The following is a 12612-nucleotide window of genomic DNA, read 5'->3' on the forward strand; positions in this document are numbered from 1 at the left end:
TGGGGGGTTGTATGATAAGTAAATGTGTGCTTAAAAAAAAAAAAAAAAAAAAAAAAGTAAAAACATGACCTATGTTACACTTAAGAATACTTGAAACAACTCAATTTCTTTTCAGCATAAAAGATTTAGTGAGAAGTCAAAACAAGCTGCCACCATAATCTGCTACAACCTGGCATCCATAGCTTACATCTTTGCTACAAAACAGCATGTGATGTGAGGGGCGAACTACAAACTGCAGCAGTCAGCATGAAGCTAGCATGAGCTGCTTAGCGAGTAAATGTCCAGTAGAACGCGCTGGTTACTGCTAATGTGATACCAAAGTACTGATGCTACAAAGCTCAAATTACTCCCAAATTATAACTATGCCAGCAGTTTTACTCTCCTCTGTTTAAGCGGAATATCTGGGATTTGCAGTATTGATCAAATAAGACATTTCAAGATGTCACGTTGGCTCATGGAAACTGAGAGGTGTATTTTCTGACATTGTAGAGACCAGACGGCTAACTGCTTAATCTAGAAAATGATCCGCCAATGTATTGATCATGAAAATATTTAGTTGCAGACTTTAACGTTATAGTCATAAAATGTGGTAAACATCTTAATTGTGAGCAGATCACCACACCTACAGCTGCACACCTGGTCCTTCATTGTTTCCACCTCATCCTCACTCACTCCTCACAGTACAGAAGAAATGGTTGGAATTTTCTCTCAGTAGGGTTTTAAAATGTAGGGGATGTTTGAGGTTTGGCCTGGCTGATCCTAAATAGAGTATGTTGGAAAAATGAAGAATTTGCGTTGTTAAAGATGGAATGTGATGCTTTCCATGTGGGTCATCTTTTTGCTGTCCAAACAGACGGACATGCCAGTTTCCACAGTGGATTCTCTTCCCACCCTCCGCCCATTTTATCATTTTTATATAAACAGCTACGCTGTATGCTTTCAGTGTCTCTAAACACTTAATCTTCTCTAATAACTTGTTTATCCTGTCACTGTGTTCCTGACCACAACTGAAACTGTCAAGTGAATATGAATTGCATGTTTTCAGCTAGTCTTGTGTGGACTTTAGCACTGTGTCAGATATCTAGAGTGTGGCATTGTCAACACGTCTGCATGCTGTCTTTGTGCTACAGCATTTCCCCTGTTTTCTGAATGGCCTTTGTTCAGGGTGTGTTGGACCCACCGGCTCTTTTTGAGGTTGTTGATCTGCCTGAAACCTTTTGGCACATGGCTGACCATTAGAATAATAAACCTAAGCTAAAGTGCTGTGGGGTGTAGTGTTTGGTTAAGGAAGAAATGGGCCACCACCCTGTTCTTTAATAGTCCCCTGGCCTCATATTTGTATATTTTATATATGCGTGTTCAAGTGTGTTTGTGTGTGCGTGCTTGAATGCCTGGCAGATACAGAGCCTCATTTATCCTCATTTATCCTCATTCCTTCTCTGTTACGTTGCCCTACCCAACAGGCATCTAAATGTATTTCCTGCACCTTATGCTATTTAATGTAACCTCCACCTATGTACAGTTTAACAGTAAACCCTTTTACGCTGTGATGCTGAAACATGCACAACTGCACACACTAAAATAGTAACTGGACTGCACTTATGTAGTGCTTCTCTGTCATTGCATTCAGCCTGGGGTTCAGTGTTTTGCCCAAGGACCGCTTCTCTGTCGTTGCATTCAGCCTGGGGATCAGTGTTTTGCCCAAGGACACTTCGACATGTGGAGTAGAGACACCACCAACCCTGCAGTCAGTTGGGGGACCACCCTACCTCCCGAGCACAGCCACCCCACGCTAATGCTGAATGATTATAAATGTAATCAGGCTATAAATTGCTAGTTGTTAATTTTGTAGTATGAATGATCTTCTGGTGTCTTGTGTTCCTCATGGAATTATTTTATTTTTTCAAAAAACTATTCTATGCTATGAGGCATATTTTTAACACTGGAAGTTGCTTTATATGCTGTGTACCCTACTTGGTAAATAGCTAGAATGATCTTTAAAGATGGAGCAAGAGCAGAAGGAGGCAGATATAAATGAAATTGTAAAGAAGCACTTAAAGTGGAAATTGTGAGGAAACTTTGTTACATATTTAATCAATCACCATTTCATTCAGAAGGGCCCGTATTCACTGCAGATGTTTATTTGTAGATTATCTGCTTTGAACTGTCATGAAAGCAGTGTAGACCCTTTTAAGCCTTTCTCTATAATAAAATGGTTCATTCTGATGGCGATGAACAAGTAACATCTTTTTCTCCTTCACTTCATTGATTGATGATGGATTTGTGGGTCAGTCAGACCCACACCTTTGACGGCAGATGAGTAATGTAATGTAATGGTAAGCACAGTGCTGCCCTCTGGGTCCGTGTACTTTGCGGTCATTGGATTTTAGTTTGTAATTGAGAAAACCAAAATCAGGAAACGAACGGTTTCGCGATCTCCATTTAGAAACAGGAAAACGAAAATCAAAAAACGAGCTGTTTTTCGTTTTCCTGTTTCTAAATGGAAATAGAGAAACCGTTCGTTTTCTGATTTTGGTTTTCTCAATTCCAAACGAAAATCCAATGACTGCAAAGTACATGGACCCCTCTGCTCCTCTTCTGTGGAACACATGCATTTCTTTCTGTATCTCTCCCTCTGCTATTTGGTTTTCTTTTGAAGAGGATTGTCCCCTTCAGTGTTGAGTAGCAGGTGAGGGGAGTGGCACTCCTAAGCAAACGCCTGTTTGTCATTTGTAGGCCAACTGTTAACCTTTAAAACAAACACTGATAAGTTATTACTTTACAAATCTCAAAGTAAACTCTATGGTTTGGCAGTGGTGCTGTGGAACTGCTGTCTTAAAGATATCTGGATTGAGCTGCATTACATGTGGGAAGCCACAGATCCTAGGTACTTCCATCTGTCTGTTATGTACTAACAGTATGTTTGGCACAGATGGAAGAGCTGAAGGTTTGCTTAGCTTTAAGTAAAGCCCCTACAGTGGCAGTTTCCCTTCAGGCAAGAAACGATAATTTTAGCAAATATCCTTGTTCCGGCTGATAAATCAGGGTATGCACTAACCAGTTAGCCACTACTCCACACCCACTTCCTGTTCCTGCTGCTGCTACAGTTCACCAAGACCCCAGGGTTCAGGCTTTGGTTTAAACTCCAGATCAAGTGCAAGATCTGGAAACTGAGAGACTCGGTGTTGGTTTATTTGGTAGATCAGGTTGTGTACTCCCGTGGTATTAACACCTGTAGATGCTTGGCTTAAGTCATATACAGAAGATTTGGCTTGTATGTTTTTACAGCATCATATGTTGCTATTGTGTTTCTTCTGTGTCAGTACTTCATTCTACTAAACATGTTATTGTTTGCTGGAAATAACACAGTGTGTAATATTTTCCAATTATAATGTTCTCATGGCAGCAGAACTGTGAATAGTCTGTTCTGTTCACCTCTGGCATTTTTCATAGTTTTTTGTCATGCTCTTCTACTCGAAGCTTAAACATTGCTTTCCCACTAATGCACCAGTTTAATGACTTGCAGATGGGCTGAACTCTTTTCAGATGGTGGCAGTTTGTGTCTCGTTGTTTGTCTTTTTAGATGTTAAAACAGAAGTTGATCCAAAATGTGTTAGAATTTCTGTAAACAGTGATTTTTCACTCGAACGCTGTGTTTGTCCTAAGTATAAACCTGTGATGTTAGAAAATAATTAAAAAAAATAAAGCATTTGTGGTGCTTCACAAAAATAGAATCAACAATGACATTTGTACTTTACCCATGGAATAGTTGTTCTGTGACTGGGTGCCGGTTCTTGGGTTTAATATTCACTCTTGTTGACATGGAAAATCCCCTCAGTCTCAGCCCTCAGCTTTTCTGCCATTATGACTCAGATTTTCCTCGTTTCTACTGACCTCTCTATAAACACACTTGTAACATTTCAGGTTTTATGGCTCTGCACAGTGGACATGGTCTCACTGCTTGCCCTCCGCTGATTCAACAACATGCTTTATTTTGCTTTTTATCCCATCAGTGTGGCAGAACAGAGGTGTGAAGATCTCCTCGCCGAGTTCCTGGGATGCTCGAACGACCTGTACCTCCATGCTTTTCTCCAGAAGCTGAAGACAGGGTGTCATTGATAGGTAAGTGGAGCCTTTTGGATGCAGGGTTGTTTAAATTTGAACAAACTGTTCCCTGATATGACACAGGACTCAGTCTTTTTCTGTGATCTTGACGTTTAAGGCTACAAACGTATTACTGCAGGAATTTTCATTCAAAAGGTTCTATCTTTAAGTTGAGACCAAGCATGTTTTTTTTTTTTTTTTTTTCATTAAAAGCCATTTTTGTTTGAGACATGATGTCAAGAATTTGCTGCAGCGCACATCGCAGTGTGCATCCTACTATGTGTGAATGTTAACACATTCCCACTGTGTGGGAGTTAGCAATAGATCTTAATCATGGATAAGGTTCTACTGTAGTTCCAGAGCTGGAGGCGTAACCCTAATCTCTGCAGCACATTATACAGTAAATCAGAGTGTGGATAGGTCCGGTCCCTGCCAGCTCAGTTTGGCCAGCCTAGTTCTGTGGATTTATGATGGGACTTGCTAGGAGTAGTTATTCCAGTCTAGAAAACTCTCTCCCTTCCATCTTTTCATTTCTGTCTAAAACTGATGAACCACCCCCTGACTCTGTCAGTGCAAAGTTTTATTTCAGAGCTCTGTGTGGATTGCTTTGTGCCATAGTGGATTATTTTGGAAATAAGTAGTCCAAAGGGCCGGCTGGTAGAGGCCAGTTTTAGCTGCAGTGTCCAGCGGGAGTGATGTCCCCACGCAGAGGAAGTGTGAACGCTGATGGATGGCCTAGCTTTGTGTCGGGTTTTTGGTCCAGGACATGAGTCGTTGTTATGAAAATATAGAAGGAAGCAGGCTGATGGACCGCAGAGACGGCAGCTCAGCCTAAGATGGATGTCCACCTGCTGGGCCTCTGCTATAGATACAGATAAACTAGATTTGTGGCCTCTAAGGAGCCACTTTCACTGTTCACCAGAAATTGGTCCACAGGCGGTACCCTAAATTTTTCTGTACCTCTGTAGGATATGTTATACACTACTAATGAAAAGGTCGGACACACTTTCCTGTTGAATTGAATGGCATAGTATGTCCAAACTGTTGACTGGTAGTGTAGGATGAAGGGGAGAGTACACCAGAATCCAGCAGACAGATGTCCCGAGCGTTACTGGAATAATGTGATTTAGCTGGAATTTTTACTTAAATTTCTCTTGTGGTTTTTCTGGGCTAACCTGCCACAGAGTTATTTGGTTCAAGTTAAGGCTCTTTTTTTTTTAATACTACAGGAAATTGAATTTAAGACATTTTCACTGACATAAACCTCAACTAATAACAAACAGTAGTGAGAACAAATCTTAGTTTAAATAAATAATTTACCGACATATCACATTTTGTGAAAATGTGCCCGTCTGTGGCAGCCAAGAGAAAACATATTCATGACTATGGTAAGTTATATTTCAGACCCTTTTACAGGGATTTGCATTAATTGCTTGTTTGCACTTTTCAAGACCTTTTACTTTGCTGCTTGGGTCTTTAAACCCACTTCCTGAGAAGGGGCTGAGTCACTATAGCCCCTCGTCTCGCCTATAAAGAGATGGTATTAATGGTGGCATTCACAGTGGTGATTTGCAGCCTGCCTCCTCAAGCCCAGCACTCGTGGCGGCTGTTTTGTGATGTTTGTCCTCCAGTCTTGGGCTCTAAGAGTGGTTTCTGTTGCTTTGTCTGCAGCAGGTCTGGACTTTTTTGTGGCACATTCCTCAGACCTACCACTGAGATGTGACCAACAGTGACCTTGAACTCTTTCCTCAGCGTTGCTTGAAGGACAAACTAGCATGACCCAGTTCTAGTGGCGGGGAAGAGGAAGGTGAAAGATGTGTGTGTAAGGCGGTGGCAGGGCATAGCCTACTTCTAGTACCCTACTTTACCCCTCTCTTCATCTAGGAGCTAAGCAGCTGAGCAACCGCATCATCTTGTCCTGTTGTTTCTTTTTTTTCCCCATTTATTTTGGGCAGATGGTGGATTACAGGTCATGGCAAAGACTGAACGCTACCACTGTCACAGGAGAATCGACTGCTAGAGGCTGACCGATGCGTTGCTCAGGATGTCAGACTGTTTATTACACTTCTGTCGTCCTAAATGTTCGATCAAAGACAAAAGGGAACATTTAGCTGGTAACATTGTTGAGCTCAGTGAAGGTTACAGTTCAAGGCACAAATTAACACATGGGTATCACATGTTGATTACAGCTTTAAGGAAAAATTTGTCAAACTGATGTCAAAACTTAAGTCCTTAAAGTTTCATTGCTCAGTATGTTTATATTAATGGATTGTAATGATGAGTGATCACTCCATCCTGCAGCCTCATCTCTTTGGGGTGTTTTAGCAACTTGGAGCTCATTGTTGTGGTTTTCTGGCACACAGTGTTACTGTTGGGTTCTCTCTCACTGCTCTGTGACCTGATTTCCAGCAGCAGCAGCTGGTTTCATTGAAAATCCTCTTACAAACCAACTCACCAAAACATGTCACTCGCATTCATCAGGTGGCCAGAAACATGACTCCGATGTTAATGTTACTGTGTAACTGCTGGATGTGTAAATAAGCAGCTGTTTGCTAAATTATTTAAATGTTTTATGCTATTTATGACCAGCATTTTTCATCAGTAACGTATAAAGAGAGGCAACTGTACGGTATTGCCTCTCTGTGTACTTTAGTGGTTTTCACTGTTACTGATGGAGCCTATGTTTTCCACTCAGGTTTCAAATTGTTTATTCGCGTACATAGTATTGACAGGAAATGTTGCATGGACTGGATGTAATGCTGACAGTTCTGTGTTGGGCGACACCGTCTTGTAATGGGATGAATCGTCGATGCAGTTGTTCTTCGGTTGCACGTCTGACAAAGATGCTGCATCAGGCAACTTAAAGCTTCATCACCCCATAATATCCTTGAGTTTTGTATTCAAGTTTTGTTTTATTCTGTCGGTTTAGAGGTAACTATGCATTTGTTGTGTTGCCTGAATGTATTTTGAAGACCTACTGGAACTACATACATCCAGATCTGCCTGTGATCCTCTGTTGTCTTTACTTTCAGTGAATATCGGTGCTGATCTTTGATAGCTTGTAATTCAAGGCAACGGCTTCTTTAATTAAGAAATTGCTCAGTAATTACTTAGTTTTTAGAGTTTGTGCTTTTAGATTGGAATGACAGATGAGAAGCAGAACTGTCTTTATGAAGATAGTTTTTCTAGTCTTGATTATAGTGTTCACCTACTTAAATGCCTGTCAGGTTCCCACCAGTTTCACCTCTTTCTCCTAAAATAATTTCCAATGGCTCACATCCTGTACTGTTTTTGTATTTAATATACTCTGTTTTGACAGATAAAAAAAAAAAGCTGATTTGTGTTAGATGGAAATATAGGCTTTCTAAAGTGAGGTGATATCGACATACACTTCCACTTTCTTTTTACTTTTTCTGCTTGAAATGGGCAGAGAGAGCAGAATGGGCTTCAACTGACAACTTGCTTTCCGCTTTTTTCTCCTTTCTCTTTGTTTTGCAGCCTGACAAAGGCAGCAGAGGGCTTTGCAGAGTATAGATTCTTTAGTCAAAGAAAATGGTAGAGGAGGGGTAGAGTGGGGAGAGAGGAGGTGTATCTGTCAGAGAGTGGCTAGACTGAGCTGAGAGGGAGAGGGGGATGTGGGAGGGGGGCACAAGACGGGAAGGGGAGGGGACTTTGTTCCCATTCACAGTGGCAGCATTTGGCTTGAGAACGAGCTGCTTTTTTTTCCCCCTTGTGTTGGAGAAGTTTTCCTTAGAAGGGCTATTGAGAAACAGAGGCAGGAAAGCAGCAACACAGCGAGTATTTGAGCCGACTAAAACCTGAGAAGGAGCTGAGGGTGGATGATGGGGAGCAGTTGGTCAGACATGCATGGAACATACTCAGGTAAGAAACTCGGAGGAAAGGAATGTTGAAGAAAGGAAGTCGGCTTTATTACTGTGGCAGTCAAGGTGACAGGGATGTGTGTGGAGAGCTGCTGTGACTTTGACACTCACTGAGAGAGAGTGGATTACTTCATAAAGATGTCCTGATGCTAATATGAAAAAAAAAAAAAAAACAAATTCCATGTTTCTGAGAGGAAATGGAAATCTATAGAGCTGCAATAATTAGTCAATAAAAATTAATTGGCAGCTGATTTTATGATTAAATAATCATTTCAGTTAATATGAAACAAAAATCTCAACCTGTCTCTGGTTCCAGTTCCTCAAAAGTGACTATTTGCTGTTTGTCTTATATGACAAAAAATTAATTATCTTAAGGTTTAGGACAGTGGAATTAATCTAGCGGAAGATGTCCTCTGAGAAAATGTGAAAACCATTTTCATTTTTTTTTTTAATGGTTCATTAACGTAATTATTTGAGATGTCTGTGTTTCATAACAATCAGTTGTTAATTTTTTTATTTGTAAAGCTGATACTTGAGATATGTCGATGCTGACATTTAACGACGAGTTCCAGGAACTTGATTTAGCACTGCCTCCTAAGGGGTGCAGAAATTTAGCTTCAGGAACTCCTCTCCAAAGTGGGCATAGTGCAATGGAAACAAAAGTAGAACCCAGGGCAAGGGGTAAAGGTTCTGATAAGGGCCTGTAGGTTCCTACAGTGGAAAAGTAGGAACCTACTATGTACATAGAAAAGTATGTACACAATTGACCCTGAAACAAAGAGTTGATCTTTTTTTTTTAAGTGATACACAAAGTAGTTGCCAAGTGTTGATAATTAGTTACTCATTTAAGTCATTTACTGTTCATTCTTTGATTTCAGGAGCTCAGGTGTGAACATTAGCTGCTGTTGGTTGGTCAAACAAAACTAGACTTGACATGTCCAGCATATTTCTTGCCTACACAGTTTCTGGACAGGACTTGACATGTCCAGCATATTGATTTCTTGCCTACACAGTTTCTGGACAGTGATGCCCTAGTTAGGAACATTAACATCTGACAGGGTTGCTGTCTGTCAGGGCTGGTAGGGGTCTGCCTGTGTAGGCTGTCTACCAAACTAAAATAGTTTTGCCACTGTGCCTCTATGTTCCAGTTTCAAGAGAGAAAGGGGAGAATAAGGAGGAGGGGATCTCCGCACTTGTGTTTGCTCATGCAGACGCTCCCTGCTGAAAACACCCTCTCCTTCCTTTGATTCTGTCTCTGCTTCTTTGCTCCACATCTTCCTTGAGTCACAGGTGGTGCTGCTCTCAGAAGGGACCAGTGTAACGAAGCTTTTCTTTTTCCCCAGTGCCAACACTTCACCTGGTGTGAGGAGTATTTTTAGACTCACCTCTGTGGCTGTGTGTTTATGGTGTGGTACTAACAAAGAGGAATTTAGTGCTGGCTCTCAGTTTGTCTCAAAGCAGGCTTGTGTGTCATTGCAGGCTTGCCAGTAAACTCTGTAGACTGTCTTTGTAATATGGCCTCGATAAAAAGACTCATATGCAGTTTGGTTCTCTAAGTGCCGATCTCGGGTGCAGTCAGTAAAATGTACAGATGGGACACAAGTTATGAAATGAGTGCTCTCTTCCAGGATGACAGTGTCCCCATCCACAGGGCACAAGGGGTCAGTGAATGGTTTGAGTATGAAAATGATGTGAATCATATGTTACAGCCTTCACAGTGACCACATCTCAGCCCAGTTGATCACCGACAGGAGATTTTGGAGTGATGTGTTAGAAGGCGTCTTCACCATCAGCATCAAAGCACCACATGAGGGAATGTGTTTTGGAAGAATGGTGTTCATCCCTCCAGTAGAGATCAGAGAGTCAAGGTGTGCTCAGGGCAGTATGTTTGTAATCATTTGATGAAGAGCTGAAACTATTAATCAGTTTGTCAGTTGACAGAAAATTAATATGCAACAATTGATAACTGATTAGGTTTTTTGTTGTTATAAATTCCAGCTTCATGGATGTGAATTTTTGATGGTTTCTTTCATCTTTTACTGCAGCAAACTGGATATCTTCTGGTGTTGGAACTGACACGGTTAATCAGGCCATGACAACAATATGTAATTGGTGAAATCAGTGAACTCAAATGTGTACCATGTAATGCCTTGGCTTTTGGTTTGTAGTTTCGATACACACAGCTCTTTATACAGAAGGATGAAATGTTAAAAACTGCAGACTCTCTCTGTTGCTTCTCTTGTGCTCTGTGAGTAATACTATAAAAATTAGTAAGACAGTGGATCCCCAGAACTGCTACTGTTGGCTGCTACGGATAAAAAGGCTCGACACAGAGAATGTGAGATGCATCAGAGAAGCAGTGGCTGCAGTTGTCCTGTCCACACACTGACCAGTGCTGTTTAGGCTAAACTCTCATTAGCTGGTGTGACTGCACATTCCTGCAGCTGGAGGAGACACTGACTGACTGAGGGGCTGTTTCCCAGGTAAAGCAGTCTGCTCACAGTCAGCTGACACTGTAAACATCATGGGGGTGGTTACAGTATAATTTACCTGCCATGCAGTCTTGGTTTTGCTGTGTGTATATATAAAAGATGGAAATGTATTGCTTTGATAAAGGGGGATTTGTTGGGTTTTCCCTATGTAATAATATTGATAACAGTAAGGTCTAGACCTTACTTTGTAAAGTGTCCTGAGATGACTTTTGTTGTGATTTGGCGCTATACAAATAAAATTTGATTTGATTTGAAAATTATGAGGTTACATCTCACTTTATGTAAACCTACACATAACCATAAACATGAGGACATTTTTTTAAAAGTTGTTTCCCACGTTTACGAGTTTTTCAAGTGGGAGGATTTTTTTTTTTTTACATGTCGCCAAAACATTACATTTAAAGATGACATTTTGTAGTCTGGGAAGTTCTGATGGGCCCAATGTCAACATTTTATTGACCCATAAAGACAGTCACTTTCGGCTTTTCCTGTTTAGGGGTCACCACAGCGAATCGTCACACTAACGACTCGCAAGTTAACATTTGGCACGTGTTTTACGCCGGATGCCCTTCCTTGACACAACCATGATTTGAACCTGGGCTGCAGCTGCAAGAGCACTGCGCCTTAACCACTAGCCTACCAGGGGCGGCATTTTATTGACCAAATACTTAAGCAAATTACCATGAACAATAATGAAAACGGTGAGTTGCAGCCAGGCTACAGTAAATCTATACATAATGTTATAAGGCTTGTCTTCATTCAGCTACATGGTTGTCATCCATTCAGCACTTATTAGTTCTTAATGCCAATTTATTTTGCATCAGGTGAGCATATGGAGGGTTGTCAGGGCTATATTTTAAAAAAGTGAAAGCTTTAAGATGCTAAGGAGGGTCCTGGCCTCCCTGCCAGCCCTCTGACCCTCTCCACTCCTCTCCTATCTAATGTTTGAGGCCCCAGTCACTGACAACAAAAGGGAAACCAGCACCGCATGAACATGACGGGGGCTTTAAAAATCGTTTGAGACCCCTGCACTTTCCTTAGTGGAGTCTCTGCATAGTTTCAGTCCTCTTGAATCCAGAGGAATTTGAGCTTATTCACATGTGAAGAGAGTTGGACTCCCCTGGTGAGAAATACTGATCTGAGGAAAGCCACTGCCATAAGAGGGTCAGTAGACACTAAATAAGTATATGCACACAGACAATAAAACTAGTATGGATCAGTCAGATTTTGAGGGTGCTAACTGGTGTGTGGTAATCACAGTGAAATCGCAGAATTAGCCTTTAGGCTCCCAGTAAACTTGGCAGGTTGGAAAACGACTTGGCTGGCGCTGCTGCTAGTGGAGATGCCTGCTGTTAGCAAGGCTTTCACCTTATTAGCTGTCTTCACCAACAGTTTGCCAACATGGACAGACTCTTGTCATCTTCTCAGGCTTGTTCTTCTTAACTGAACCTGTATTTATTCAACTCTAGGAATCAAACTTAAGACTGCACCAAAAAATGTACTTCAGTGAATGTGAGCAGTGACATGACCCGTTCCTACTTACAGCCACATGCAAAACATTTTTTAATATATCTTTACAGTTTATTCAGTGCTGTTATTTTACAAAAACGTATATAAAATTGAATGAAATGGAATCCAAATTCTGGTAAGATATTCTGCAGTTGATGGACGAGGTATGTCAGAGGAATCCTGTATTAAAGAGAATTTATTACCACACTGACGAGTACAAACACCAGTTTAGGCAGTGATTGTGAACAAAATCAGTGCCAAATTTGTAGCCACAAAAAGACCAAGGGATCCTTTCACATGGAAACAATGAAACAAAACTACTCGATTCCTAAATATACTGTATCAGACCAGGTACTCTTCTTCCTCTTGTTGTTTATTATAGAAGAAACATCCTGGCCTAGTTTTTGGATCACAGTCACTGAGGAGCTACTTCTGGAGTGCTCTTAAATTTAAGAGCATTTTTAAGTCAAATGTTTGATAAGTAGCTTTTATTCTGAAGTTTTTGAGGAGTAAAAGTGTTTTTTTTTGTTGTTTTTTTTTTACTTTATGTCTTAAGTTTTACTTTTCACTTTCTGATAAATACAGGCCTAGGTTGTTCAGTTTTTCGACACAGCAGGGATTCATCA

General features: G+C 40.9%; 1 protein-coding gene across 2 annotated transcripts in view; it reads left to right on the top strand.

Annotated features, from left to right (window-relative positions):
• Nucleotides 1-12612, top strand: part of LOC109969567 (leucine zipper putative tumor suppressor 2 homolog) — a 32436-nt gene that overhangs the window by 11584 nt on the left and 8240 nt on the right. For both annotated transcript variants that reach the window (XM_020616547.1, XM_020616545.1), the window contains exon 2: nt 4014-4122. The gene's annotated coding sequence lies outside the window, so the exon portion shown is untranslated. The remainder of the gene's footprint in view (nt 1-4013; nt 4123-12612) is intronic.

The sequence above is a fragment of the Monopterus albus genome, unplaced genomic scaffold (assembly GCF_001952655.1).
Source record: "Monopterus albus unplaced genomic scaffold, M_albus_1.0 scaffold175.1, whole genome shotgun sequence".
NCBI lineage: Eukaryota > Metazoa > Chordata > Actinopteri > Synbranchiformes > Synbranchidae > Monopterus > Monopterus albus.